We start from the raw sequence: 27,508 nt of genomic DNA, 5'->3' as shown, positions 1-27,508 counted from the left end.
ATCTGGGTAACACAAAAACTACCCAAACACTGGGTTGTTACGTCTGACCCTGGAGCTGGGAACACAAAAACTACCCAAACACTGGATTACGTCTGACCCAGGATCTGGATAAAACAAAAACTACCCAAACACTGGGTTGTTACGTCTGACCCACGATCTGGGTGACACAAAAACTACCCAAACACTGGATTACGTCTGACCCAGGATCTGGATGAAACAAAAACTACCCAAACACTGGATTACGTCTGACCCAGGATCTGGATAAAACAAAAACTACCCAAACACTGGATTACGTCTGACCCAGGATCTGGATAAAACAAAAACTACCCAAACACTGGGTTGTTACGTCTGACCCACGATCTGGGTGACACAAAAACTACCCAAACACTGGATTACGTCTGACCCACGATCTGGGTGACACAAAAACTACCCAAACACTGGATTACGTCTGACCCAGGATCTGGATAAAACAAAAACTACCCAAACACTGGGTTGTTACGTCTGACCCAGGAACCGGGTAACACAAAAACTGAAAAAATAACCCCCCAAAAAATTATCCAATGGGCTCAACCCAGGACTTGGGTAGAAACAATAACCCAAGATTTTTTAGAGTGTAGAACCTTTTTTCCTGAAACATTTTAGTTGGATGTTTGTCTAACATTTTTTAAATGTTACAACTTGTTTCAGAACATTCAGAGAACATTCAAAAGTTCCCCTAACATTCACATAACCGAAAAAGATTTTAAAAACATAAAAAAAACTGAACACAGAAATTGCTTTTTCATATATAAAAGATATTCCTTCATATCTAATTTAGTCAGGTGCTACTTGGCCTATATTCTGGAAAATACCGTAATGAAATGGCGGATAGCAAATTGCGTACTTCAAGAGGGTCCTGTAGCAGCCGAATCATTGATATGAAAGGGAATGCTAACATTTAGCTTTCTCCAGGTATTGTAGAGCTCCTTGGCTTTGATCTCAGGTCAGTTCACTGAAGTTCTCTGTCATATTCTTGGACAAGACTAGCCCTATTTATCTCCAAGATCACTGCCCTTTCTAAAGCTCTTGTGCTTTAGGACATTTTCTGTCAGCTCTGATCTCTCACGTTTGTTCTCTTGAGCACGGACTGTCCTCTTGTAAAATAAGCCATCACTTTCTTAGCTCGTTGGGCAATAAGAGCGTTTCGTGTGGCACGAGTGCTTTAAACCACCTGACAGACACAGCACTTAATTTACTATCATTTTCACGCGACAATCCACCTGACGTTCTTCGCGGAGCAGCTTGTGTTAGCCACCGTTTTCATTCACAGAGCCGCTGTCCCACGTCACTGTTCTCGCTCTAATTCAACTTCCTCATTATTTTAGCGTCTCGAAAAATGAGAAAGAGCGAGAGAGAGGGAGATAAGGACAGAGCATGAGGAGAGACAAATGGAGAGCAGATTGTTGAAGTTTAATTGAATCCATCAGAGAAATGAAGGGAGCTGGTGGCGCAATTACAATATGAGATTTGCATTTCTCCCATGTTTGTCATGTTTGACAGCGTTTGCTTCCCTGCGTTTGTTTCCAGACAGAAGGATCTGCCCGATAACTTCCTGTAAGTGACCCGCACATGTGAACTTGTCCAATCAGATGCCGGCAAAGCACATGCATTTGCATGTGAAAAAATGCGACCACCTCAGGGGATGTTTTGTCCCCCCGCAGCTACTAATGACGCCGTTTCCCCGGGTAATTAATTAGTTTCCGAGCAGAAGTGATGCGGCTTGTGGTAATACCAGATGTTTGTTCTATTTACAACTGCACAGTTGAAAACGGCTGCAGTCTGTTGGTGTGTTCCTAATTGTGTAATTGCGCCTTTGGCGATAAAGATGATGAATGCTTCTTTGAACGCCGGCCCCCCCGGAAGGGCCCTTATCGCATTATGAAGACGTGCGCACCAGCGGGGCTTACGTTAAAGCTCATTTGTTTGGCCCTGCTGCATTAGCTGCACTAAAGCATGCACACTTTCAGAGTTCAATTGGGAGACGAGAACGGCAATGTTCCGAATGCAATACTAACTTAATAATGCTTATTAATAACTTAAGTATGCACTGTATAGATTGCTGCAGGGAGGATGTATTTTTGTACACCAAAACCCAGAAAAGAGTTTGTATTTTAGCACTTCTGGATCCTGAAGTCAATGTTGTTTTTTGTTAAATGCCTGAAATAGCATCTGTGGTGAACACCAGCTCAAGATATTTTCACGTTTAATTCTATAACATAAAATACATCAGTAATACATCCTTGTGATTTTGAAGCTAACAAGTTCTAACAAGCGTCTAAAAAAGTGTAAACTCACCTACTCACTAGTCGCTTTCACAGCCTCGTTGCGTTTATAATCGCGCTCTCGCAAACTATTCTAACTCAAACTTTCAGGGAAAATGTTTTTCAATGAAGACTGAAAAGCTTAATTGTGGTGATATTGGAGTCATGTGACCATGGTGTAGTTCCTACATTTAGCTTTTTACTTCTGGTGATTGTATTTAGGCTTCAAAATTCATAAAAGTTGTTGTTCATTTGCGAAGATTATCATGGTGAAAAATACGTGTAAGAACTTTTTTGGTCACAGAGCTTATTTTCTGCTATAATCCAAAAGCCAATGGAAAAATCACATTTTTCCATTCCATTGCACTACTTTTCCATTGTTTTTCTATGTAAATGTAACCCCTCCATTTTGCACCGCCCACTCCAAGCGGGACGCAAACTCGGGCCCATCCACATGGGAGGTGGGCGCTCTAACAAGGAGGCTAAAGGAGTCTCTAGAGCGCCTCTTGAGTTCAGGGGAGTTTACACGCACAGCGCTTACCGGCCTATGTCTGTTACATAAACACGCGTTACATGGCCGCGTATGACCGTAAATCTGTAAAAATATTGTAGTGTTTGGCAGGCAGATCCAAGAGGTCAATGTTTGCGTTAGCAACTCTGCTGGAAGATGTTGGAACTACACCATTATTGGGCGAAAAGCATATTTCTCCAAGTAGCAGTGTAAAGAAGTAAATTTACTTGCAAGCGACATATAAATTGCAAATATTTCTGCTTATTATTAGAGTAGATGTTTTATCAATTTTTGGAGTGCTCTTAAAGTATGAAATGCATATTTACTTCCAACTTTTTCTCATTTAAATTGAAATGTATGCAACTATGTTTGAGATGAATGGCAATGCTAACAGATGGCGCTCTTCAGGTACCATAGACATCATTCACATGAGTCAAAAAGATATTGAGACTGAAATGACTTCCAGTTCATTAGTCACAACTGAAATTGAAGGTTAAATTGAGACCATAGCATTATGGCATACAGCCAAATTTCATTCAGATATTATGTTCATACAGAAAATCTGCATTTGCACACGTACTGCAGAAATGTTAAGGTTTCCCATCCAACCGGCAATAAATATAGAGGTACTGTAGTGTGCTACATTTCTGAACACATATTCTAATTGGAAAATTTCTGCTTCCTAGACAGACAAGCTCTGAAAAGCAGAGCATGGAGCAGACAGAACAGCAGCTGGGCCTTTCGTTTGCCTGAGCGGCCATGTTCCAGTACAGACGAAACCTCGCCAACACTGTTCAGATGAAATTCGAGTACTTAAATCCCTCTGCAAAGAGCTTCTTTCTCTAATATTTACATTTAAATGCACTCATTCGTCAGATAGCGACTCTCTGTTGGGTTCTACAGTCAGAATGTGCAGTGGGTGCAGTTTAACACTGGTAAATTCATGCCTGGCAGCGCTAAAGAGCTAAACGTTTGGGAGAATCCAGCAGACTTTGCTATAAAAAGGCAATCTGGGGTTTAACAGTGTTCTTTGTGTCTCATTGTCCTGGATGGAACAGTGAAGTGAGATAAAGAGCACAATGAAGAACCCTGCTAGGTTCGAAGAATGCTAGTCAATAGCACAATGTAAAGGCTATAGTTAACGCAGGAGGAATTGTCATATGGTACTATTTCAAAAGCAATTTATATAGGATCACAGAGAGGAAATAATTAGTGGGTCTCATTACAAAGTTTGTGTAAGGTTTATTGGCTGTAGATTTCATTCTGTTTCCACACAGAGAAAGTGATTTGAACTGATACGGGTGTTGTCGTGTATGTACAGTGTAATCGAAAAAGGAGCCTTTCTTTTTAGTTCTTTTGCTGCTTTTTTCACTTTTTTTGTAAGAACCGTAAATATGTGTTTTGAAGTCACTGTGAGGGACTGAAGTCTAGTGCAAATTTGTCTGTTCTTTGTCATTATTGATTGACAGATTGTACTTTATGACTCCAGTAAACAGTCATAATTTGTTGCATTGCTATAAACTTAAATGCACACATTTGTGTGACAGTAGCTTAGCTTTTTTCGAAACAAAATGTTTTATTGTGTGTGTCACTTGCACTTTTCTAAACTACTGTTTCTCTCATATTCTGAAAATTGATTCATTCTAATGAACTGGTTGATTCAAATGATTCATTTTCAGTGAACAAGTTAAAAAATAGTTCAAAGATTCATTTGAGTCTCTGCACAGATGCTGGGATTACATTTTTAATGGCTTTTTTGGTTTTACGATATTATAGACTACAACTAATTACACAAAATATAAATGAAAAATAAATATATATATATTTTGCAAAAAATATATCTAATGGGATAATTTTTTTTGAAAATTGGGCAACATAGGCAGTGTTATTTTAGTATTATTAATATACTTTTATAATTTTTATAATTTTAAATATTTTTTAAATAATTTTATTTTATTTCAGTTTTTGTTTTATTTTAAGTTTTCAACTTATTATAATTAATTCAAAAAGTATTTTATTAACAGTTAAATGACCAGAAATGTCTTTTTATAAGTTTAAGTTTTATTTTTTGTTAAGGATATTGCTATGTGGTTACTAAGGTATTCTGAGCAGTGTGTTATACATTGCTATGTTGTTGTTAGGGCATCCTTGGTGGTTGCTAGGTGAGTTTTAGACGACTTGCAGATCCTGCAGGGTACGTTGAGGCACTGTATCAGTCTATTATCAAAAGCTGGCTAGTGGCCTTGAAATCGTTTGACAAGGTAAATGGTTTGCAGTCATGTCATAACAACTTCACTCTCTGTGACCCCACAAGCTGCCCTCCATCTTCACCTTTGACCTCTCATGCATTACCTTTGATGAAAACCTCCAGGCGAGCATTTCTACAGTGATGGGATTTGAACAGGACTCATGAAATATTCATTCTTCATCATTTAATGCAATGCACAAACACACGCAAGCATGTTTGAAAAATCAAACCACCTATAATTTGACAGTTATTAAAAGGTACATAAAACTGCATTTGCAACACATGAAATAGCTGAAATAATGAGATAAATAAGTGTGGCAGGACTTTTTCCATAAGGAATTGTTTGGATCTTAGTATGTATTTCATATTAGAATGGAGTCTGATCATTATGTTTCATTATCTGGTATTATTGTCGTAACCTTAATAGCATTAACCAGAATTAAGTTACTGCATTAACTAAGACTGTAAAAAGCCTGCATTACCTAAAACAGTGATTAAATAGCTATTTGGTTTTTAGCTGAAATTATTTTCCCTGTCTGCTATATCATCAATGCAAAAAGAGACTTTCAGATGTGCAGCAAATTATGGCTATTATGTAATTTTGATAAAGACAAGGTCAGTCCTTATAAAACTTGCAATAAGACTATAAACATGTATTTAAGGCAAGACTCTACTGGGTAAACATTTAATATATATCACCATACTTCCATACTGATAAATCACTGTACATTAAACCATTTGTTTTCTATTACATGTTTTTTAAAACGTTATGTCTAAATATGCAAATTAGGCATTATCTAATTAAATACACACTAATTTGCATAGATAAATCTGAACATTGGATAAAGCCAGGTCCAAAATTCTTGTTTCATTTTGTTGACATATTAGAGTTAAATATTTTTACTGAGGGGATTTTTGATATCTCTTTTTATCACTCCATAAATCAGAAAATACTGTCAACAGCCAGAAAAAAATACATTTTCACCATGATTTAAGGATTAAAATGTAATATATATCAGGCGAATGATATACGAACAAACCCCTCAGTAAAAACCTTCAGAATATAGATAGGAATAAAACTGTAAATTTTGGTGTATGTAAGTGCTGCTGAAGTGGAGAAAAAAACTTTTAAAGATTGAACTTTAAGTATTACTGAAATGTACAGACGCAAATAGATAAAGTGTAAATAAACACTTAAATGTGTATTCTGGATGCTTTCTTTCCACTAGCCTGAAATAAGCAAAGGAAACAAAACAGCCCAAAACCTCAAAATTAACCAGTGCATGAAAAATCAATGTTTTTTGCCTGTAGTGTTTACATAAATGGAGTCCATTTTGATCTTATTTTGACTTTAAAGACACATCTGCGCATGATTTATGTCTTTAATATCACATTAGTACCTTTTTCAAAAGGCTTGATTTGAAATTGTGGCACATTAGCATCAGTTTCAGGCTGGAGTATTTCACAGATCGCAGGCCCATTGGTCACTATCAATAGACTAATGCTAATGCTTTGCTTAAGAAAGATATATGGGCCACTTTAGCGTTTGTACAGTATGAGATAATGGATCTAGAAATCGAGGAACGGCTCAAAGAAAAGCCGCAGTGCGTAATCAGCGTTCTTCCTCAATACCCATGCATTTAATCCAAGTTCAGAGAGCCAGCAGGCTTTTGTACTGATTTCCTGAGTAATTAAAATGGGAAAAAGCTCATTTAGCTTTGCTTCTCTCTCTGCTGACAGGGTTGGTCGTGGCCTGGGATTTAAAAGAGAATTTTCTGCTCTTGACGGAGAAGCTTCATGCCCTGCACTGTATCCTGAGATTAAGCCGTTCCGCTTTTCTTTTCTTCGAGGGTTCAGAGTCACACTCTGGCAGCTGGAGATTTATTTATTCCTCAAAGAAGTGAACAAAAACACAATTTTGCAGGAAACAAAATCAATTAATGGTTCAGATGAAGGAACTCGAATAACCAAAACCTTCTGAAGGATAAGTTTCATTATAAAGTGACGTATAAAATTGCTTCGTGAAGTTAACTAATGAACTATTCCTTTAAAATCAAAAATCTTGTGCCCTACTGTGACTAATAAATAATCGTCAACCATTAAAGTTGGTTGAATGGCTGCTGAAACTAAGTGCGACTTAAATCTTGCTAATAATGTACGCAGCGTGAAAGCAAAGGCAAGATGGTAACATATTTTGTGTCGCATAATTACTTCTTCTAAAGATAAAGCTTTAGATTTGTTGGAGTTCAGTCGGGGGGGAAGTTGGAACAGAAGTTGTTTTAGCTCAAAGGGTTTTGACGTGTGGAGCGTGAAGGGAACATTCAGCATGCGTTCAGAGCGTCACGCGTGTTTAATGTACAGCACGGCTCCAATAAATGACTGCAGTTTCTTGTAGAGAATAAAAGTTGCTTGTGTTGATGGATTGAACTGGTTTGCCTGATTATGTTGCATGAAACCATTGTTTTTGGTTATTGTGTACATTGGTTGGCTTTGCAATTGTCAAAATAGTTTTGCTTTATATGATCAGATGCAGCATTTTCACCTGCCGGATGATAAAACAGGAGAAAAAACCCACAGACGCACACTGAAGGACCCGAGACATATCTGCAGACCAGAAGATCACAGATTAACACAAATGGACTGATGAATTTTCTTTCTTACCATTTCATTATGAAGAATCCCATGGAAACTTGTTTCTGCCACGGAATAAAACAATTTAAAAGACAATTGCGACTTTTTATCTCACAATTCTGACTTTTTTTCTCGCAATTGTGAGTTTATATCCCGCAATTCAGATTTTTTTCTCGTAATTGCGAGTTTATATCCCGTATTATGATTCTTTTCTCGTAATTGCGAGTTTATATCCCACAATTCTGATTTTTTTTCTCGTAATTGTGTTTATATCCCACAATCCTAACTTTTTTCTCGCAAATACGAGTTTATATACTGCAATTCTGACTTTTTTTCTTGTAATTGCGAGTTAATATCTCACAATTCTGACTTTTTCTCGCAATTGCGGGTTATATCCTGCAATTCTGATTTTTTCTCGTAATTGCGAGTTTATATCCCACAATTCTGACTTTTTCTCGTAATTGCGAGTTTATATCCCACAATTCTGACTTTTTTCTCGTAATTGCGAGTTTATATCTCGCAATTCTGATTTTTTTCTTGTAATTGCGAGTTTATATCCCGCAATTCAGATTTTTTTCTCATAATTGCGAGTTTATATCCCACAATTCTGACTTTTTTCTCGCAAATACGAGTTTATATACTGCCATTCTGACTTTTTTCTTGTAATTGTGAGTTTATATCGTGCAATTCTGATTTTTTTTCTTGTAATTGCGAGTTTATGTCCCACAATTCGGACTTTTTTTCTCGCAATTGCGAGTTTATGTCCCGCAATTCTGATTTTTTCTCGTAATTGCAAGTTTATATCCCACAATTCTGATTTTTTTCTCGTAATTGCGAGTTTATATCCCGTAATTCTGATTTTTTCTCATAATTGCGAGTTAATATCTCACAATTCTGACTTTTTCTTGCAATTTGCGGGTTTATGTCCCACAATTCTGACTTTTTTTCTTGTAATTGTGAGTTCATATTTCACAATTCTGACGTTATAACTTGCAATTTCAAGTTTACATCTCGCAATTCTGACTTTTTTTCTCAGAATTGCATGATATACTATAAACTTGGAATTCTGAAAAAAAGTCAGAATTGTGAGATAAAAAGTCGCAATTACCTTTTTTATTTTTTATTCAGAGGCGGAAACAAACTTTCATAGAATCATGTTAGAACATCATCCTTCACTTTACAGATGAATTACAGTGAAATCATCTTTTTGAATGTGAACACTATAACATAAATGCATATAAAGTGAACAAGTTAACGTAATTAGATCATTAAGCCTTAACTTAAATAGATAATGATAGATTGTGGCAAAGATTTAATCTTTTAAGAGCACTACTTCTTAAACTATTTAAAACTATTAACTACCTATTATTATAAATTAATTTTTTCTATGTCAAACAGTATGCTTTTAAGTAGTATAGTGTATAATATTGACCATTTATTAACCATAATATGACATTTTATTTTTTTGCATATTTCATAGCATAATTTTCATGGTTTTATCATGCACACTGGCTTTGAATAGGAAAAATAGTATTCATTTAGTGTCCCTACAGTATGCCTTCAGTGAACTTGGGAAGAGAGTAGAAATATGCATGTGCGCCGCTTGCACGTTTTGAATTAAAAATTCCAGTGCTCTTGTTAATTATGAACATTTTTACACGGTACTTTGTTAATGTTTTTGGGAAACGTGCTGTAGATATGAAGTACGACTGACATGCTGCTTGGCAAACATCTTTTGTATGCGGTTAAAAGTGTGCTCATACTATACCTGTATGTTTGGTTTTGGTTAAAATTAATCCCTGAATAAAATCCAATTACACTGATTCTGTCTTTACCACAGAATATGGCGATGACCAACAGAGCAGGTCGATCAAAAACCCAGAAACACCTTCAGGATTCACAGCAAAGCTGAAAAGCCCAGTTGAAATGCTGATGGATCCGTCTGCCTGCTCTTGTGTGCCGCTTTCATGCTGTGACTGATGAACACGGTATGGGCTCTTTGGCAAGGCCGTCTCTTTTATCTGCTCTCAGGAAAGGGGTCCGTTCTGCTCGGCTGAACACTCAGACACTTGTGCACTGCAAATGTACAGTGGGATTGACCCGCGCTCTCAGAGGAGCCGCGCTATGCCTTTTTTCTTCTCCGCAATGTAGCTTTCCTGAAGCAGCAGCACCATTTTTGGTCCTTTCAGAGTATTTTTGTGTTTGTTTAGTAGTGCGAGGGTTGGACTGGTACTGTTTTATGTGATGTTTTTTGAAGTACATATCAAGTGCGGTTGTAATTTAAAAGGTCATATCGTGGAAAATAGTTTTTTTTTTTTTTTTCAGTAGACAAACTCTAACATTCACAATACAGTATGCAAGAGCATTTACGGAAACTGAGGTCAAAGCAGAACATGACGCATGTGTTGAGAGGCGCACTGAAGCCCTGACATTATAATTGAAATATAATTAGTGCATTAATTACGTCAAGTCACCTTTATTTTGTACAGCGCTTTATACAATACAGGTTGTTTAAATGCAGCTTTACACTCTAAAAAATGGTGGGTTAAAAACAACCCAAGTTGGGTTGAAAATGGACAAACCCAGCAATTGGGTTAATGCTGGGTAGTTCTTATTTAACTCAACTATTGTTTAAAAATTACTGTATTGTTTGCTTAAAATGAACCCAAAATAGGTTGAAAATGAACATTTATTAATATGTTTCATAAATAAACATTTATTAAAAAGTTTAATGAATAATAATTATACAATAAGCATTTATTAAATTAGTTATTAATAAATGTTCACCTTTTGATTATTATTGTTGCCTCTAGTAATTATGTGTCTGATTTTTAATTTCCAACCTATTTTGAATTCATTTTAAGCCAGCCATATAGTAATTTTTAAACAATAGTTGGGTTCGATAAAACTGCCCAGTAGGTTGGTCAAACATTTAACCCAACCACTGGGTTAAAACAACCCAGTCGGTGGATTTGTCCATTTTCAACCCAACTTGGGTTGTTTTTAATTCATTTTTATTTTAATAGAATTTTATGGATTAAACACCTCATAAACATACTTTATCATTAGAAAAAACTGAAAACCTGATAAACATGAAAGAGTTATGCAATCATTTATGACATTTCTCCTGATATAGAACCTTTTAGGCATAAAGCGTTCTTTAAAATTGAGTCAAGTACTCTACGGTACCTTTTTTTCTAAGAGTGTGATGTTTTCAAATCAGTTTCCCACTTGATTTGTTAGTCATAAAAAAGATATTTCTGCGTTGATGAGTTCTCGCTGTTGGGGCCAAAGCCTTCAATTCAGCAACTACAGAAAACCAATTTAATTAAGGTGAATATATCAGCGCACTGAGTGGAAAATCAAAGCCGCATCTCGGTGAATTTAAACTGTGAATTGAATTGCGGCGCATCTTCTGAATTTGAATGGAAGTGCTGCGCAAACGAGATCTCCAGATAGTGAATCTCTTTCTTTGTGAAGTGGAGCTCCACTTATAGTGCAGATATCATGTTGTTCTGTCAGAGATTTCCCCGAGGAGAGACAGAGAGAGAGATACAGTGAGACCGGCCGTGGTTCGGTCCCTAGATCAGGCTGACAATTGAAAAGCTCCACACGGAGCCCGAAGAACTCCGACTGACACCATCATTTAGCGTCTCTCCTCAGGACTGACCTTCATCTGGGTGAAAAGACCTCGTGAACCCTCTGGCGGCCCTCCAAATCCAACATACGGCCCATGATCCTGTGTGGGAGTGAGTGGGTCTTCCAGACAAACGCACTGAAATATTTGTGCCCCTGTTGTTGTTGTTCCAAACCTAAATGCTAAATAAATAAATTATTATAAGAGATATATATTTTTGAAGAATCTGCAAACTGCTGCATGATGTCATTGCCGTTTAAAAATTTGGGGTTAAATGTTTTCGAAAGTCTCTTCTCTGCTGTTTTCTGTGTGACTATACTGTAAAAATGTAATTTATTTCTGTGATCAAAGCTGAATTTTCAGCATCATTACTTCGGTGTCACATGATCCTTCAGAAATCATTCTAATATGCTGATTTGCCTCTAAAGAAACATTTCTGATTATTATCAATGTTGAAAACAGTTGTGCTGATTCATATTTTTGTGGAAACTGTGATACATTTTATTTTCTGGATTCTTTTATGAGTAAAACTACAACACCCAAAATGCACTGGGTATGTTTGCCGTCCAATGCCACTCCCACCAGTCTGTTATAGATACGCTTACCAGACTCAAACACCGCCTTGCTTTTGTAGGAAATACTTCTTAGCAAACTTTTAGTCATAGGGCCCGTTTACATGACACCATTTTCATTTCAACTAAAAGCAGGAAACTTTTTATGCGTTTTGCATGGTCGTTCATTTACATGACAATAGCATTTTGGGGGCCTGAAAAATGCTTTTTGAAAACGGGTTTCAAAGTGCAAGTTTTTGAATATTATATCGTTATCGTCTCTGTGTAAACTACAAAAAACATGAATTTGTGAAAGCGGTGACGTCATTCACATGTGTATAACGTGTTCAGTCTATAGGTGTTATATATGTTTCTTTACAAACTGACATTGCCATCTACTGGCCTGGCGGCAGAATACAGCGTTTTTAATCGTTTTCGCACATGAACAGGAATCATTTTGACAACGTTGTTGTCTGTACTTGAAAAATGCAAAGGAAAAAGTTTTCCATTTTTTAGTACATTGTTGTCATGTAAATTTACCCTCAGTCATAGGGGCTATTTACATGACACTGTTTTCAACTAAAAACGGAAAACTTTTTTGCGTTTTGGCCCTTCATTTACATGACAACGGTGTTTTGGAGCCCTGAAAAAGCAAACTTTTGAAAACGATGATGTCATGTGCATGCATATTATGTGTTCAGTCTATAGGCGTGTAGTGTTTCTTTACAAACTGACATCGCCATCTACTGGCCTGGCAGCAGAATACAGCGTTATTAGTAGTTTTTTGCGGATCACTGTGAACTGGGATCATTTTGACAACGTTGTCGTCTGTACACAAAAAACGCAAAGGAAAAATATTTCCATTTTTAGTGGAAACGTTGTGTTAACGTACCCATAATGTTGATGGTGCAAGAATTCAAAGGGTAAATGTTTGAACCATACTCAGCCAAACAATGAAGTCTATTCCAGAAAAGATCTGCGGCCTGGTCTTGTAAACAACACTGACCTTTAGCAGATCTGAGGGAAAGTATGTCCTGAAAATGTCCTTTTAGCCTCATAAAACTGTATTCTGCTTTGATTGGTAAAGATCGTTTCAGCAGTCTGCGTGGAAACGGTCAGTTCTGCGAGCTGATGGATGTAAAACATGATTTGTCATGACAGGCCTGTTCATTTCCGCTGACTGCAGGATGTCTTACTGTAACGCTGCGCTTTCCATTTACGGTATGTTTATTAGCGTGAGGCCGTTTTGAGTTGACCAAAGTATGTTCTATTTTTATTTACAGAGGGAAGCGGAAGGCTTGAACGCAGTGCTGTTTATTCACGCTGTAATCGGCCCACTCTATAACTGCTGAAGTGTCTCCCAAGGGTCTCGAAAAGCATTTTTTGTAGCTCGGTATTATTGTCCTCAGTGGAGCTGTTGTTTTTTAATTTAATCAGCATTGAAAAGAACCCAAAAGGGATGAATGAGGGGAAAATACAGCCAGGGCAAGAGCTTCAGGAATATATGAAGGAGAAAACTACTAAACCTGCAGGGAAAACGTTCTCTCTTTTTCTTTCTCTTTTGCTTTTTCCCAGCATGCCGTATCCAGCTAATCCCTGAGGTTGGAATCATTGTCAGTGGAGTCCGGTGGAGTCTGAATTTGTTCTCACTACCCATTTAAATCCTGCCAATATATCTGCATGATAATTCATTCATTTCCTCACTTTTACCCAATAATCATATGCTGCATATTTGATAATTAAGTGATTTTATGCTAAAAAATAATCTGCCATTTGTGTCAGAAAAATCCATTTAATATATAGGGAAAAGTTTATTTTTCTGACCCCATTGGAAGACATTTTGTAACACTTTACTCAAAGCCTTTATATATAATGCTTTATAAAAGTGTTTTTAATGCATTAATGATGCCTTGTTTAGATATTTGTACTGGAAAACAAGAAAAAAAAATACAGAGGAAGAAAATCTCTTTTTTAATAGTGAAGCTTGCCTTAGCAAACATTGCTAATTGCAGGAGTTTGTTGCTGTGGTTAATTCACAGCAGCTCATATTCAGAATACATCAAAACAAAGCTTGAAAATCAAGGTCTTAAGCTTGTAAACACCTTGAAAGGACTGTGTTTATTTGAAAACAGTTTATTTAAGCAGTATTTAGTCTGGAAAGTCACCATAAACTAATTATTCAGCTCTTCAGTTGGCATGTAACCTCTGGATCTGCATGAACGTCTCGCCTCTTATTCTTGCTGTGGCTTATGGAAATTCATGAATTCATGCGCCGGTTTGCACAGATCAGAAATGCGCTGGCACATTCTATCATTTGACCTAGTCAGACTTGTTCTGTTTGCAGAACAAAAAGTGCAGCAGTTTTACTGTAAACACAGACACACGAGCGTACTGCATTATTTACAGTCAGAGGACAGACAGAATAGAGATATCAAGACAGATGCAGATATAGAGCACATGCCTTCCAGAAGTAAAGATCCCAATCATTTTCTCTATAGAGAACTGATAACAACATATCTTTGGGATGTGCTGACCTCTTACAAGATCTTGACAAAATTGATGCACCTCTTGATGGAAATAAATGTTGAGATGTTATTTCCATCAAGAGGTGCAGCAATTTTTGGTCAAGATCTTGTATTGACAGTGCAAGAGGTGAGCACTATTTGGGTGTAAGCAAAAACAAGTTGTTTTTGTGTGTGTCCCTTTAAATGCAAATGAGTTGCTGCTCCCGGCCCACTTTCCAGAAGAGGGCGGAGCTTTAACAGCTCACGCTTCGGTTGCTCAACAACAACAAAGCTGGAGAATCTCACGCAGCTAAAATGAGGATTGTCAGTAACGGTGTTCAGCCTTACATTGTTCAAACCGGAGTCGACACTGATGGAGAGACTCAGGAAGAAGTTACAACTTTTAGAATGAAACTGGACGTTTCTGAATCGTTAGTGGATACATTTATGTAGTTGCTGTGGAGTTGATTCAACTCATCGACTAGCATGTGCCGTCATGCTAATCTTTTGTGCGAAACCCTTATGGACTATATATAGCATACCTGTTTGCCAAACAGAGCCATACACACCAGGCTAACGTTTGCTATCAAATGCTGTGAATTGTCTAATATTAATATCATCTTGGACAGAAACGCTCCTTTTTTTATCAATCGAGCTTGTCAGGGTCAACTTGCAGGCTATCCAAGCTAGACTCTAAATAGTGTTCAGTGCTCGTCTGTGCAGCCAACAACAGAACAGTTAGCATGGTTTGCTCGAACTTTTGCTATGGTGTTAGAACCGGTACACCGTTTTCAGTTTGTGAAAACAAAATGGCGGCATTGTGGGTGGAACCGTGCAGATTAAGGCACGGTAACATTATAATAAAATCCCATTCCTACATCACAAGGGGCTCGTTTTTTCACATGCTTGAAGAGAAAGGCTTGCCAAAACAAAGTTACTGGGTTGTCCTTTTTCACGTCTTCTGGGTTGATAGATGCACCAGGGACCTGATTATACCACTTAAGCACGGAAAAAGTCATATTTTCATGATATGTCCCCTTTAAGTGATTTTTTCTTTATGCATACAACACCTGGATTAACTACTTCTTTTGCCAAACTACAGTAGAGCTTCACAAATAAACTTTATCACACAATGAAATGTATTTGCAGTAGTATGCAGTATGTTCTGTAGTGTATTCTGTGCAGTATACAGTAAGTAGTATGCTATTATTCCATTCTGAACATAATGAAAGAAAGAAAGTGTAAGAGAGATACTGAGAAACAATCACAGAGAGTATCCATCTCTTTAGTAATTATCTGCTGCTGATAGACTTCCATTCTGTACGCCTCAAACTCTGAAGGGTCAGAGGTCATGGGCGGCCACATTAAAGGGGTTAAGTGCTTCCCTCAAGGGCAGAAAAGTGGAGCATAATAGTTTTGATCTTCTTGCTACCGCTCGGATTGTATGGCAGGGCATCTCTCCAGGCCGTGTCCCATTTCTTTGGTCACTCAGGACAGAATGAGCGTGTTAGAGATTCATCATAGGACAAGAGACAGAGATAAGAGGCTCTAAATAACTATTTCACTCTGTTTGAACTCTGTACACTTACTAAGCGTCTCTCCACCACCGCTCACTGCTTTAGGAAGGAAGGTGATCTGATTCTGTGCCGAGGGAGACTCTAGAGACGTCTGCTGTCACACACCCGCCTGCTTACTTGTTAGTCCGTTCAAAAGGACCTTCAACAATTGGTGTTTCTCACCCGCAAACACATGCAAACTCGCACACAATGTGATTTAGAACTAAATTAGATTATTGTAATTGTGTCAGGGTGAAAAAAGAGACACGGATAATAGTCGGAAACCTTAAACAGCAGGTCTTTTATGGTTCATGGTTCGCAGCAGGATTGTTTGCCACTCAGAATTGAATAGAGAATTACTAACATAATGAAATTATTTATATTTAATTAAACAGGTCCCTTCCCATCTCATATATTGAAAGCAAAAATTTTGCTCAAAACCTGCATCGCAGTGACCTTTTAAAGGGGTCTTTTCCATGTTCAACTTTATTTAGTGTGTAATGTTGCTGTTTGAGCATGAAAAATATATAGTGTCACTGTTTCTGAACTCCCTGAAACGCCTCCATTGTAGTCTTGAGTTTTCTTCTGGGAATGAACACGTCACAATATTCCTCATTTAAATAATTCATATGCAGAATAAAGGGGTGGGGCCTGGTTGAGTTAGTTAGTAGTGTGTTGAAACTGTCAGTTATGGTAAGGGGCGGGACATTTCCCAAACACACTCGAAGTGCTTAACCAATCACAACACACTGCTCCTTGACCAATCAGAGCACATTGTGCTTTTCAGAAGGAGGGGCTTCATAGAGACAGGAACTAAACAGAGCGTTACTGACAGACTGGGAAGAGAGGAGCTGCACCAATGGAGAATATGAGAAAAATAATGTGTTTTGAATATTCAAGCATGAAAACCTGTTCTAGTAGAGCCAAAAAACAAAATTAAGCCTTTGTAAAAGACACATCAGGTGACAAACAGGCTGTTAGTTCAACACTTCTATATAACAGCATAATGTGTTGCTTTAGTCCATGAAACCAGTGAATGTCTCAGCATCCACAGCAGAACGGTGCTGTCAGACGGTGACAGCGGTTCTTTGTGGAAAAAGAGATGTGAAACACACAGCTGCCGGCGCAACAAACTACAGGTGAGACGGTGGGAACGAGTCACTCGACGGTCAGACGCGGCTGTAGTTTATCTGCTGAGACGTTTAGTGTCAGTTCACAGAGAGTTCGGCCTATTGTTTGGGGTTTTTGTGAGTGTGTGTGTGTGTTTACTGGGTGAAATGAATGAGAAAGAGATTAATAAACATGTCCTCTTCTGTATAGAGAACTAACAATGATTCGCCACATCAAAGGGACGCTGGGGACGTGTGTGTGTTTGTGAATGGTGTGAGGACATGTTTCTGCGGTTGTTGTGCACAAGCGTTTTGTCTGCATCTATATGCACCTGGGTCACGCAAACCCTCTGCAACCCTCATCAGTATGTGCGTCTCGCTGTCTTTCTCTCTCTCAATGCTAATAGGAGCCGCTTGCCGCATTGTCCTCAAATGGCTGGTCTGAACCTCCGTACGAGAGGTGAGAATCTCCAGGGATCTCACGATGAGGGAATGTCACAATAGCAAGCGTTATTGTGATCTCTCTTATGTTTTGTGATGCCTCTTTCATATGCAACTCTCACCGCTTGCAGTTTGGATGTTCGAGATGCAGCTCACATACAGTATTTAAATGCCGTAGTGCTGCAAAAACCGAAGTGAATTGGATTGGACGGAGCGTGTCGATTCAGTTCAGCACACTGCAAAAAATGATTTTCTTACTCAGTATTTTTAAGACTTAAAATAGTCTTGTTTTCTGGAAAAAAAAATTTTAAGTTCATGCTTAAAACAAGAGGAACTCACTTAATTTTGATATATTTTAAATATTGTTGTTATTTTAATTGTAACTTTTATAATAATTACAATGCAATTAAATACATATAATTTAGAAAATTATACATTTATTAGAAAATTTAGAAAATATCAGATATTTTTTAATTTATCGTACCATTATTTTATTTTCATTTTTAATTTATAAATAAGAATATTTATTTGTAACACTGTACATTATAATGTTGTGATGCCTAAATTCACTTGTAAAATGACTGATTGATTTAGAATGTTATTTATTTAGACAAAATGATGTCCATAATATATATTTTATTTCATCAAAATAGTATATTTGAATATTGGCCATTAATGTGCTATTGTCATAAAATTGACATTTTTCTTGACTCTTGCTATCTTGGATTCATTTTTTTCGCACAAGGCAGCTTTTTGAGCGGCCAATGCTCTGTAGTTAGTTTTGTGTTGTGTGAAATTTGTGTAAAGCGATTCCCTGGTCGCGTGGCATTACAGTGCAGTATGAGAAGTTTCTGCTTCAGAAAACAGGAGCTCTTCTGTGAAGGTCAAGCTTTGAGGTTTTCTCAGTGTTCATCTCGATCTGATCTCCTTCTTCTAATCCTGCTTTCTGCCCTTTCCAGTGATGATCTGTGTCTGTGTCTCTGTTTGCCTCCTTGCTCTCTTTCATGGTGTTGCTACTGGAAATGCAGAGCTTCAGACTGTAAATGAGCGCTGCGGTCTGACAGCTGTGCCGGTTTAATCAGGTATTCTATTGGAAACACCGTCGCTGTGACAACTCTGTCAGTGTGGCGATGCTTGTTAAAGACCCTGCGGCTCGGAGCGTCTCCGTTTGTCTCGCCCTGAGAAACACTGCACAGCCTCCCTGCACAGACTGAGCCGTGTAGTTACACACGTACCATGATACGCCGTAAGTGTTTGTCCTTTTTCACGTGTTTGTCTGACGAGATCTTTTTCACACACCCACCTTTTTTTCTCAAAGCTAAAGATAAAACTTGTTTTTACGTTTACTTCCAGGAGAGAGTAGAACACATTTGCTTACTGATTAAGATGAATATGTCAGCTTAGCTTTAGCATATACTGTGAGGCAGTTTTATTATGGTTTTATTAAAGACCCCCTGTGGTGAAAATCAATTTTTAATGTGGTTTATGTCTATGTGGTGTTTTTAATTTGCTTTAAGACAAACCATGTGCAAATTCATCAACAGCAACAGCAGCAGCAATAACTACCAACAGCAGCAGCAATAACCAACAGCAGCATCAATAATCAACAGCAGCATCAATAACCAACAGCAGCAGCAATAACTACCAACAGCAGCAGCAATAACCAACAGCAGCATCAATAATCAACAGCAGCATCAATAACCAACAGCAGCAGCAATAACCAACAGCAGCAGCAGCAGCAGCAATAACCAACAGCAGCAGCAATAACCAACAGCAGCATCAATAATCAACAGCAACATCAATAACCAACAGCAGCAGCAGCAATAACCAACAGCAGCATCAATAATCAACAGCAGCATCAATAACCAACAGCAGCAGCAATAACCAACAGCAGCAGCAGCAGCAGCAATAACCAACAGCAACATCAATAACCAACAGCAGCAGCAGCAGCAATAACCAACAGCAGCATCAATAATCAACAGCAGCAGCAATAACCAACAGCAGCATCAATAATCAACAGCAACATCAATAACCAACAGCAGCAGCAGCAGCAATAACCAACAGCAGCATCAATAACCAACAGCAGCAGCAATAATCAACAGCAGCATCAATAACCAACAGCAGCATCAATAATCAACAGCAACATCAATAACCAACAGCAGCATCAATAATCAATAGCAACATCAATAACCAACAGCAGCAGCAGCAGCAATAACCAACAGCAGCAGCAGCAGCAATAACCAACAGCAGCATCAATAATCAACAGCAACATCAATAACCAACAGCAGCATCAATAATCAATAGCAACATCAATAACCAACAGCAGCAGCAGCAGCAATAACCAACAGCAGCATCAATAATCAACAGCAGCAGCAGCAGCAATAACCAACAGCAGCATCAATAATCAACAGCAGCAGCAATAACCAACAGCAGCAGCAGCAGCAGCAGCAATAACGAGTTTAATGAGAAATGTTTGAGTTCATATCTCTGACTTTTGATTACATATTTTGGAATCTTGGCAAAGCACAGTTTGAGACATTATTGAGATCTCTTCTGATTACTAGGGTCTTTCTGTACTTTAGAAAAGTCTTTCACTTTCCATTTAATCTCATTGACACCAAGAAGACACTATTGAGATATTAAAGAGATCTCGTTTGTCATTTCTCCATCCTACATGGGAGAGAACCATTGCCTGCTGCATGAGACGAATATGGCCACTTCTGTGTCGTATAGCACAAGTTATTATGCCTCTTCCACAGACGTCAAGCATTATGTATGAATTTTAGGAGAGCAGGGCGCTAAGTAGCCATTAGCTCCTGGATGAACCCGATGGTATGTCGCAGCGCTTCTTTCTATGACTCTAAATAAACTGAACTTCCCACTGGAATCATCACGGACGGCTTCAAGACTGACAGACTGGAAATGGGATTTTGCTAGCGAGCAGATGAATCTCTAAATGGGGAAGGCAGGAGGGATATTTGGCCATTTACCTCATAAAGATTTTATTTGACAACCCTTCAACCTCCACCCACTGCTGCAATATCTGCGTGAGCGTGTGTGTGTGTGTGGGTTACTGAGTAAATCAGATGTCAATCTAGCTTGTTAGTCTAGTTTGGTGTCTTGAGTGGGTCTTTCAGGTAGAGAACACCTACACGACAAAGTTTCATGTGTGTGGGCGAGTGTGAATTAGACAGCTGTAAGGTGCCACGGACCAGTCACCAAATCTGTGACAGCAAAATGAATATCACTGGAAATGGTGAAAATATATTCCCACATTTATTCCCAGAAGGTGCGATTTTCGTTCGGAGCAAAACACAGCTTGTCGCAAATAATGTGTCTCCGGACAGACAGAATATTGACAGTCTTTTGTCTTTTATGAATGTGATTTGGTGTGTTTAGTAATGTGTGTTTTGACTAGTGCTGAGATTCAAAGTTTGTCATCTGCTCATGAATCTTATTCAGATGAGACTAGTTTTCTCTGAGGGCATCAGGTAAATTTGTGTTTCACAGACATACTTTGTGATTTAAATCTCATCTGAATCAAACACATCTGTTTTTTTCCACACAGTCTCTGTAAAAGAGAAAATTACCTATTTTTTGCCATCTGTGAAATCTAATCCTGTCCAGATAGGAGTGTCTGTGATTGCGGTATATTAATGAACCGGAGGCAATATCTACAGCAGTTTTTAGCATCTCCTTCATGACTTGCAAAATATAGTGAGGTCATGTCAGGGTTATTGTAGTTAAAGCTACTAAAGCTAAAACCATTTAAAAAAATATTACTTGAAATAAATGTATATATAATAATTTTTTTTAATTAAAATATTTTATAATTAAAAATGATAAAATTAAAAATAATTGTTTATTAAAGCAAAATTACTATATATTTCTGAGATAACTTGATGCCACTCATATGCGTGTTAACAATAAAGCAGACTGTTTGAAATGAATAGCAGTGCATACTATTTCACTTACTATTTTTATAAAGCAGGCATTATGCTATCTATACTGCACAGTATAAAGTAACTAATAAGTCAGTGTTACATTCCGAACATAACCACACATTATTTTTAAAGACAAACTCAGCATTGTGCAGTGTATACTGTGCATTATGCGTGTATATACCCCAAAGTATGAAACTGATTATCAAATTTGTTATGCTGTACTGGTTTAAGTGAGGTACAACCTTCTTGATTTCTAAAATAGTCCCATGGCCATGTTGTTGGTGTTTGCTGGCGAAGCTGGACTCAGCGTAGCGTGGCGCTAAAATAAGCCCCTGACCCTGTGACATCAGTTCCTTTCAGCGTTTTCTTCTGCTCATATTGCTGTTAGTGCCCGCAGAGAATGTGTTCATGAATAATTTAGCGGTCCTTCACAAGGGGGCCTCAAATTGGGTCTTTCTTAGAGACGAGACTGACGAACCTTGACTGAGAATGTTGTAGAATATTTGCATTTCTTATATTTGTTTGCTAATATACAGTAAAATGCGGAGTGAACATTCTGTCTGATTATGATGTGTGCTTCTATTGCCGCCTCTATGATGTCATAATTGTGTCGCAGTGTGGGCGGGGAGAGAGATGGAAAGGGAATGAAATGGTCACAGGCAGCTGTGCGGACGCCAGTAGGAGTGAGCATGAAAACAAGCCTGTCTGTTTGCTGACATTGTTGTGCAAGATTCAGTCCCCTCACAGAATATGACACCAAATAGTTAGAATACTCCAGTTAGACCCTGGTGGTAGATACTGTAACTACACCAGTATGCTGCCAAAATCTTTCTTCATTGACGACCATTCAAAGATACATTAGCTGCGTGTTTTAGTGGAATTTTAAATTTATATATAATTATTTAATATATTTAAGTATCTAATTATAGTTTTATTTTATTGAATTTTATGAAGCGATGCTTTGTTTGCGCAAAAAAAAAAAAAAAAAACTCTTTATTTACAAAATAATATTATCCAAAGCACGTCTTTAGTCAACGCAACACACGTGTCGTAGTGCTTTACCTACTGGATTGCAGGTCAATGTTTCGTAAATAAAGTGGTAAAAAAAAAAAATGTTTTTGTGCAAACAAAGCACTTGCGTCGCTTCATAAAGTTGAAGTTAAACCACTGGAGTCACATGGATTACTTTAATGATGTCTTTCCTATCGTTCTGGACCTTGAAATTGCATTGCTCCCAATGAAGGGACTGAAAGCTCTTGGATTTCGTCAATAAGATCTTAATTTGTGTTTCAAAGATGAACGAAAGTCTTACAGGGTTTGGAACGACATGAAGGTAAGTACTTAAAGGGTTAGTTCACCCAAAAATGAAAATTCTGTCATTTATTACTCACCCTCACGTCGTTCCACACCCATAAGACCTTTGTTCATCTTCGGAACACAAATTAAGATATTTTTGATAAAATCCGATGGCTCAGTGAGGCCTCCATTGACAGCAAGATAATTAACACTTTCAATGCCCAGAAAGCTACTAAAGACATATTTAAAACAGTTCATGTGACTACAGTGGTTCAACCTTAATGTTATGAAGCGACGAGAATACTTTTTGTGCGCCAAAAAAACAAAATAACGACTTTATTCAACAATATCTAGTGATGGGCGATTTCAAAACACTGCTTCATGAAGCTTCGAAGCTTTACGAATCTTTTGTTTCGAATCAGTGGTTCAGAGCGTGTATCAAACTGCCAAAGTCAAGTGATTTTAGTAAACGAGGCTTCGTTATGTCATAAGTGTTTCGAAACATATCGAAATTTCAATGGTTCACTTGACTTTAGCAGTTTGATACATGCTCTTAATCACTGATTCGAAACAAAAGATTTGTAAAGCTTCGAAGCTTTTGAAATCGCCCATCACTAGATATTGTTGAATAAAGTTGTTATTTTGTTTTTTGGAGCACAAAAAGTATTCTCGTCACTTCATAACATTAAGGTTGAACCACTGTAGTCACATGAACTGTTTTAAATATGTCTTTAGTAGCTTTCTGGGCATCTGAAAGTGTTAATTATTTTGCTGTCAATGCAGGCCTCACTGAGCCATTGGATTTTATCAAAAATATCTTAATTTGTGTTCTGAAGATGAATGAAGGTCTTACGGGTGTGGAACGATATGAGGGTGAGTAATTAATGACAGAATTTTAATTTTTGGGTGAACTAACCCTTTAATAAAAACTACGATGGTACATAACACTGGATCAGACATTATAAAAAGCGACCCTTGGGGTCAAAAGAGGATGGGATTCACAGTTCCTGGTCATGCCAAGCCATTTTCATCACTCATTTACACTCATATTTTCTTGTTATTTTCCCAAGCTTATCTTCAAAGGGCACCAAACACTCTCTATGAAGATGAAAAAGACAGGGCGAAGAAACGCTGTCTGGTAAATCAAATAAATTAGCTATTTATAAGAGCGTTAGTTGAAGAATCAAAGCTTTCGCGGGGCGTGTATCACAGAGGCTGACGGTACGTGTTTCTGAAACAGAGTCCAGCATTATTGAATAATTTACGATATTTGTTTTTGCATAGTCATGCTTCAGATAAGAGTGTGTTTCTGCTGCTAATCTCGCAAAACAAGCTCCTGTTACCTCACAAACCTCGTCTGCTTTCTTTTGGACATTGATGAATGCTTTTCCAGCGCTCTGAAACATTTTGCTTGGCTTCTGTCACTCATTCAGTTTGGGTCTTGTTGTGGTGTTTTTGTTGTCCTGTCTGTCTTTTATTTTAACTTATGTGTTTAGCACTTTTTATTACTGTCATTGCAAACCCCTTAATGTTGACTGTGATCAATGAGTTAATATATCTGGGGAGCTCTAACCGTGAGCATTCCCATTTATTCCAAAGGCAGTGTCTGGCTAGAGAATGCAGCGCTGGAATTTAACCTGGATGCAACTGGCATTGAGATGCATGGGAATGATAACGGATAATATGGACTCATTGTCTTTGTAGACATATAACCTTTGTCTGTTGTTGTTTATTATACTGTATGAGTCTTGTTTCATAGGCCATGTTCAGAACAACATACTAAAGTATGCATTTTTTCTGCATACTGTACATGGAATGGCCACTACATTTCCACAGTCTTCACAATGCAATGCATTCAACTTGACCTTCCAGTTCCGTTGTGACGGATGAAGTACCTGATGTTTAATGTATTTATATTTAATTGGACTGCCAAGAGTTTGAACACAAAATTTGATTCAAAGTTCAAAATAAACAGTTTTATATCTGACAATGTAGCTTTACTTTACCTATCTATCTATCTATCTATCTATCTATCTGTCTGTCTGTCTGTCTGTCTGTCTGGCATTTCAAATCCATCCATCCATCCATCCATCCCTCCATCCATCTTGAATTTCAAAATCAATCAATCTATACATCCATCCATCTAGCATTTTAAATCCATCCATCCATCTATCCATCCATCCATCCATCCTTCTATCTGGCATTTTAAATTCACCATCCATCCATCCATCCATCCATCCCTCCATCCATCTGGCATTTCAAATCCATCCATCCATCCATCTGGCATTTTAAATCCATCCATCCATCCATCTGGCATTTTAAATCCATCCCTCCCTCCATCCATCTGGCATTTCAAAATCAATCAATCTATACATCCATCCATCCATCCATCTATCAGGCATTTTAAATCCATCCATCCTTCTATCTGGCATTTTAAATTCATCCATCCATCCATCTGGCATTTCAAAATCAATCCATCCGTCCATCCATCCATCCATCCATCCATCCATCCATCTGGCATTTCAAATCCATCCATTCATCCATCTGGGATTTTAAATCCATCCATCCCTCCATCCATACATCCATCCATCTATCCGACATTTCAGATCCATCCATTTATCCATACATCCATCCATCTGGCATTTCAAATCCATACATCTATCCATCCATCAGGCATTTTAAATCCATCCATCCATCCATCCATCCATCTTTAATTGGTTCATGTGGACAGATATATAATGTGCTCTTGCAGAACGGCCTCTGATACTGTAATCTACTCAATTATGATATTTTTAAAATGATAATTAATGCTGATTTTGTATTGGAACACTATAAACTAGCGCGGTGTGGCTTTCTTTTTGAATACCGTTGTGTACAAAATACCCAGCTCTGAGCAAAACCAAGTGGCTGATGAAATAAAGGTTAACACTGCTCCAGACTTTATTACATTGTTTCTTTATGGTGACAAGAGTAATTGATCAAACCCAGGATTAAAATCATCGTATTCAGGGACAGGGAGGTCTCCATTCCCTTTCATTAGATTTGAGTGAGTGGTTCATACTCAGTTTGTTTATTGAATCTGCTGCTGAATTCATTCGGTTCAGACCTTGGTGCAATAAAACCCAAATTATGTCCCTGAGGGAAATGTTTTAAGGATATTTAATCAGGACAGGATCAGAATTAATTTTCGCTGACTCCCAGGAAGCTTTTCCTGAACTCAATTTGAGTGCTTCTCAGACCTTGAAATGATTGTCAATGGAGAATCATTATTAGGCAAACATTTAGTCCAGAACATTGTTAAATCCTGTTTAGTCTGGGAAGGTTTAACTTAGACTGAATCTTGAGTTTGTTATTAACAGTGTTTGTGACCCTAATTATTTGTTCTGTGGATCATGTGACTTGTTGAGGAGAACAACTATTACTTTTCCAAGCACAAACGTGTTAACAAAAAACACAGTGCTTTGCTTTTGTGTCAATGAAACACCACACAATGCAAACACTAAACGTTTAGTCAATCATTAGTCTCCTGATTGTGGTATTATATTCTGGCTAATTATCTGTGAAGATTAATTTCATCCTCTTGAGCTGCTTAAAAACTGAATGTGTTCATTTCACAGGAATATGAAGGTTCTGATTTGAATGTCTAACTGAGCTGCCGTCTGCTTCCAGAATGACACAAACCGCTGTGAGGATTTTGCCGTATGTGAGGAGCGCTCCGGACTGTCCGTCCAGTCTCACGCAATGCTGAGCATGTAAAGAACCCGACCGAGGTAAGGACACCTTTATTAAAATGGTTCTCAACTGGTTTCTGCTAAAGGGCTCTTGTGCCATTGCTGTTTTTTTTATCGTTCACTTTCCCAGCTCAGTGGACTTGGCTGCGCTGATTTGCTGCATGTGTAATGTACTTCAGAATGGGAAGATCAAGTTTGTGCTCTCGCAGTCTTGTTCAATCAATAATGAAACGAGGTCTTGTCAGAATTGTCTAGCACCCTGTCACACTTGTCTTTTTGCTCAAATCTTGACTGGAAATGGCGAATCAGCGATGGTTTATGCATGCATGAGAATTTGAGGCTCCGAACTCTCCTAGAGGAAAGGCAGACTCTGTTGTCGAAAAGATAAATGACTCCCTATCGGAGCGCTGGTGGACTATAAACGAATTCATCTATACAATGTCCCCTAACCGCAACAACGTGCACGTAGTCAACAAAAGCCAATTTGATTTAACCTTCATGACATGCTCATTTTTTCTAGGTGATCCTGTAGTGTTCTTCAGATTGAATGAGTGGCCCCTGGGGGCCGGTCTTGTATATGAAGAGTCAAACATGGAGATTTGTGTGCAGATTGATGGGCTGCCTGCCAATAGTTCATCAGCTGGCTGTACGCGCCACTTGCTCTAGTACAGATTTATGATGTCATAATGCCGATGAGTGACCTCCACTGAGGCAAAACCTCTGCTGCGTTTTCATCACTTTGATGGGAGTTGCGTCTTTAACTTTGCCAATAACTTTCAGATGGACGATCCATCCAAAACTAGAACTTCACAGGATATGTGCTGAATTGTGTGGTCGTATTTAGAGACAACTATAAGTAAGCTATTCTTAAGTTGACTACCTTACAAACTCATTCTTTGTAGTGCTTTCTGTTCGAGTGATCTGACATGTAAGGTCAAAGTTGTTTAATGTTTTTGGGGTGAGGTTACTTATTGAAAATAACATATACACACAAATGCACACTACTGTTTAACAATTTACTAATTACTGGCCAAGCACTGAAGGTGTGT

At 38.0% G+C, this 27,508-nt stretch overlaps 1 protein-coding gene across 5 annotated transcripts in view; it reads left to right on the top strand.

Annotated features, from left to right (window-relative positions):
- The window catches only part of dlgap4a (discs, large (Drosophila) homolog-associated protein 4a), a 136,184-nt gene that overhangs the window by 9,906 nt on the left and 98,770 nt on the right, over positions 1–27,508 (top strand). For all 5 annotated transcript variants that reach the window (XM_051879836.1, XM_051879838.1, XM_051879842.1 and 2 more), the window contains exon 2: positions 26,398–26,498. The gene's annotated coding sequence lies outside the window, so the exon portion shown is untranslated. The remainder of the gene's footprint in view (positions 1–26,397; positions 26,499–27,508) is intronic.

This window comes from Ctenopharyngodon idella, chromosome 22 (genome assembly GCF_019924925.1).
Source record: "Ctenopharyngodon idella isolate HZGC_01 chromosome 22, HZGC01, whole genome shotgun sequence".
Taxonomy (NCBI): Eukaryota; Metazoa; Chordata; class Actinopteri; order Cypriniformes; family Xenocyprididae; genus Ctenopharyngodon; species Ctenopharyngodon idella.
Note: the sequence above shows the minus strand (reverse complement) of the source record. Positions and strands in the feature narration are given on the sequence as shown.